Source organism: Cannabis sativa, chromosome 4, assembly GCF_029168945.1.
Source record: "Cannabis sativa cultivar Pink pepper isolate KNU-18-1 chromosome 4, ASM2916894v1, whole genome shotgun sequence".
Lineage (NCBI taxonomy): Eukaryota > Viridiplantae > Streptophyta > Magnoliopsida > Rosales > Cannabaceae > Cannabis > Cannabis sativa.
In genome coordinates this window covers 39,566,925-39,571,919 of record NC_083604.1, presented here as the reverse complement: position 1 = coordinate 39,571,919, position 4,995 = coordinate 39,566,925, and the positions used below count along the sequence as shown (strand labels likewise).

Sequence of the window (4,995 nt, the reverse complement as noted above, 5' to 3'; positions counted from 1 at the left end):
TATAACTATCTATCATTATTATTGTCAATTTTTTTTTTATTGTATTTATTTCGTTGTAATTTTATTTACTTTGCTTAAGAAAATACTTGAAAAAAAAAATTAAAAACAAAGCTTGTTCTTTCAACATAAGCAATTTTTGCTTAAAGGAAATTTGGCAAAGTTCCCATCCACACTTAATAATTAACCCCGGGGAGTTGTTATTAAGTCGTGAGTAAGTGGAATCAAATAGGCCTGGGAACAAGTCAAACCAAAAAAATTGAAAAATTAAAAATTTACAAAAAAAATCATAATCTCTTTGTGTTATAAGTATGCTCTGTGGTTGCGGTTTATAACTGATCTTCCACATCAGAAATTTGTCTTCTTGAGATTATTGTGTGTTATTTGTGTTTCTTTGTGAAATTTGTGACATTGCATGCATCATTGGCAACGTGATTCTAAAAATCGTTTGGTAAAAAGAGTAGTAACTTTAGGTGAAATTGAAAGTGTTTTTGAAAAATTAAGCATAATGGAACAAGAACCTAATATTGCGCAAGAAAAAACACTACTTGAATATTTTTCACCTATTTCATCTAATGCTCCATCATGCATTGTTTTGCCTACTACTAATGCCACTCATTTTGAACTTAAACCATCCATCATTCAATTGTTGCCTTCTTTTTATGGTTTAGAAAGAGAAGATCCTTATATGCATGTAAAAGATTTCTTAGATATTTGCTCAACTTTTCGTTTTCAAAATTTTTCAGACGAATCGGTTAAGCTTAGGTTGTTTCCTTTTTCTTTAAAAGATAGAGCCAAAGCTTGGTTAAACTCACTTCCAACCGGAACCATAACAACTTGGGAACAACTTTTTAATAAATTTCTTGCCAAATTTTTCCCCATGTCCAAAACTGATAATTTAAGAAGAGAAATCTCTGAATTTTATCAAAAAGATAATGAAGAATTTTATGAATGTTGGGAAAGATTTAAAGATTTATTATTAAAATGCCCCCACCATGGTTTTGAAAAATGGAGACTTGTAAAATATTTTTATGATGGTTTAACCCCTTCAAACCGACAAATGATTCAATCTATGCATACCGGAAAATTTTTGAAATTACAAGGGCAAGAGGCTTGGGAAGCTCTTGAAGAATTGTCTGTTAATTCACAACAATGGAATTATTCTGAGCCTAGGTCTAGAGCAAATAATTCACCTAAAAGAGGAGGGAAATATGAAATTAAAGAAGAAACTGATTTGAGAACATCTTTTGAAAAATTAGCAAGAAAAGTAGAAGCCTTAGTCATAAGTCAAAATATGAATTCTCATGTTCAACCTAAAAAAGATGTTTTTGCTAGTACTTGTCATAATGATCAATCATGTCCTTCTTTTCTTGAAACATTTTCCGAAGAGGCTAATGCATTACATTCATATGGTAAACCAAATGATAGCCCATTTTCAAACACATACAATCCTAATTGGAGAAACCATCCCAATTTTTCATGGAGACAAAACCAACCACAAATGAACCAAGGAAACCAATTCAACATGCCAAATCCGAATCATGCCCAACCAAGTCAAACTTACCCTCCACAAAGAAAGCCTTCCTTAGAAGACACTTTACAACAATTCATGCAATCCACCCAACAAATCATGCAAAATCAGTCTCAATCCATTGCCAAACTTGAGACACAATTGGGTCAACTTGCCAATGCCGTAACTGAGAGAGAAAAAGGAAGATTTCCTAGTCAACCCGTCCCAAATCCTAAAGGCCAATATGAAGTAGGAGTCCCAAGTCATAAAGAAGAAGCTAAGTCTATTTCAACTCTTAGGTCCGGAAAACAAATTGTCAAACCCGATTACACACCTCAAGTTGAAAAAGACCAAAGCCAACCTCAAAGTTCCAACACAAATGACTTGTCAAAAGATAATGATCAAATTCTTCCTTCCATTCCAAAAGCTCCTTTTCCACAAAGATTACTCCCAATCAAGAAAGGCAACCAATATAGTGACATCTTAGAAGTGTTTAAACAAGTAAGTATCAACATCCCATTCTTAGATGCCATTAAACAAATTCCTGCCTACTCCAAATTCTTGAAAGACCTTTGCACTGTTAAAAGAAACACTAATGTTCCAAAAAAGGCAAACTGAACAAGTTAGCTCCATAATTCAATATAAAAGCCTTGTGAAATATAAAGATCCTGGTTGTCCAACAATTTCATGCATCATTGGTGATCATTTTATTAACAAAGCTTTACTTGATTTAGGAGCTAGTGTGAATTTATTGCCTTATTCTGTTTATAAGCAACTTGGTCTAGGAGAATTAAAACCAACTTCTATAACACTTCAATTAGCTGATCGTTCTGTGAAAATTCCTAGAGGTATTATAGAAGATGTTTTAATTAAAGTGGATAAGTTCTATTTTCCTGTTGATTTCATTGTTCTTGATACTCAACCTGTTGAAAATGCTCATGCTCAAATACCCATCATTTTAGGTAGACCATTTTTAGCTACATCTAATGCAATTATCAACTGTCGTAATGGTGTATTGAAATTATCTTTTGGAAACATGACTGTTGAATTGAATGTTTTTAATGTTGCTAAATCTGTTGAGTGTGAGGAAATACATGAAGTAAACATGATTAACACGGAAAATATGTTTGAAATGGACATGAATGAATCTTTTGAAACCTATGCAAAAATGTTTGGAATGTGCTTAAATGTTGATGATTTTATTCATGATGTCAATTCTTTGCTTGAGTCTACCCCACTAATGGATACTGAAAAATGGAAAGCCAAAATTGAACCATGTATTCCATTAGAGCATGTTGAGTCAACTCCTGAACCACCAAAGTTAGATCTTAAACCTTTGCCCGACACTTTGAAATATGCATTTCTAGGAGAGTCTAACACTTATCCTGTTATCATTGCATCTGATTTAGATGAAAAACAAGAAGCAAAATTGTTAGATATCCTTAGAAAACATAAAAAGGCCATAGGTTGGACCATGGGAGACATCAAGGGAATTAGCCCAGCTGTGTGCATGCATAGAATTCATTTAGAAGAAAATGCTAAGCCCTCTCGAGAAAGTCAAAGAAGATTAAATCCAAACATGAAAGAGGTAGTAAGAGATGATGTAATTAAAATGTTAGATGTAGGGATCATTTACCCTATTTCTGACAGTCCATGGGTTAGTCCTGTTCAAGTTGTTCCAAAAAAGTCTGGGATCACTGTTGTTAAAAATGAACAAAATGAGTTAATCCCTACTAGAGTCCAAACTGGGTGGAGAGTGTGTATAGACTATAGAAAGTTGAATAGTGTCACTAGGAAAGATCACTTCCCATTACCCTTCATTGACCAAATGCTTGAACGATTAGCTGGCCATGCTTATTATTGCTTTCTTGATGGGTATTCGGGATATAACCAAATCCCCATTGCCCCCGAAGATCAAGAAAAGACTACCTTTACTTGCCCTTTTGGAACCTTTGCATATCGTCGCATGCCTTTTGGTCTTTGTAATGCTCCTGCAACATTTCAAAGATGTATGATTGCAATATTTTCTGATATGGTTGAAAGAAATCTTGAAGTGTTTATGGATGATTTTTCTGTGTTTGGAAATTCTTTTGATGATTGTTTGCACCATCTTTCTCTTGTTTTAATTCGTTGCAAAGAAATGAATTTAGTTCTTAATTGGGAAAAATGTCATTTTATGGTTAAAAAGGGAATTGTCTTAGGTCATGTGATTTCATCTCAAGGAATAGAAGTTGATAAAGCAAAAGTAGATCTTATTTCAAAACTTCCTCCACCTAAGACAGTAAAAGAAATTAGATCATTCTTAGGCCATGCCGGTTTTTATAGAAGATTCATAAAAAACTTTAGCAAAATTTCACGCCCATTATGTCATTTACTTGGAAAAGAAAATGCTTTTGTCTTTGATAATGATTGCCATGTTGCCTTTGAAAAATTGAAATCCCTTTTAACTAGTGCACCTATTATTCGCCCTCCCGATTGGAATGTTCCTTTTGAAATAATGTGTGATGCTTCTGATTATGCAATTGGTGCTGTTTTAGGACAAAGAATTAACAAGTTACCTCATGTAATATACTATGCTAGCAAAACTTTAAATGAAGCTCAATTGAATTACACTACAACTGAAAAAGAATTGCTTGCTGTTGTGTTTGCATTAGAGAAGTTTAGGTCTTATTTGTTAGGATCTAAAATAATTGTCTATTCTGATCATGCTGCATTGAAATATCTCTTGTCGAAAAAAGATGCTAAATCTCGTTTAATTCGTTGGATCTTGCTTTTACAAGAATTTGATTTAGAGATACGTGATAAAAAGGTTCGAAAATGTTGTAGGCCGATCATTTGTCTAGAATTGTTGTTGAAACTAATCATGATTCCACCACTATCATTGAAACTTTTCCTGATGAACAACTCATGCATGTATCTTCTTTTCCTTGGTATCTTTGATATTGTCAATTATTTGGTCACTGGTGAAATTCCTTCTCATTGGTCTAAACAAGATAAATCTAAATTTTATGCTGAAGTGAAAAATTTCATGTGGGATGATCCTTATTTGTTTAAATATTGCCCCGATCAAATAATAAGAAGATGCATTCCAAATTGTGATCAATCTAAAATCATATCTTTTTGTCATGATCATGCATGTGGTGGACATTTTAGTGGTAAGAAAACTGCTTTGAAAATTTTACAATGTGGATTTTATTGGCCTACTATTTTTCATGACACTTATATGCATTGTAAATCTTGTGAGCGTTGCCAAAAATTAGGAAGTGTAACTAGGAGAAACATGATGCCTTTGAATCCTATTCTTATTGTTGAAATATTTGATGTTTGGGGCATTGATTTTATGGGTCCATTTCCTAATTCTTTTGGTAATTTATACATTCTTGTTGGTGTTGATTATGTGTCTAAATGGGTAGAAGCTATTGCATGTCACACTAATGACCATAAAGTTGTGCTTAAGTTTTTGAAAGAAAATATTTTCTCACGATTTG

The 4,995-nt window shown here is 33.1% G+C and overlaps 1 non-coding gene across 1 annotated transcript; it reads right to left on the bottom strand.

The window, feature by feature from the left end:
* Positions 1-892: 892 nt before the first annotated feature.
* On the bottom strand, positions 893-999 carry LOC115711740 (small nucleolar RNA R71). The gene has a single exon (XR_004010618.2). It is a non-coding gene; the product is annotated as a small nucleolar RNA R71 (small nucleolar RNA).
* Positions 1,000-4,995: the final 3,996 nt, after the last annotated feature.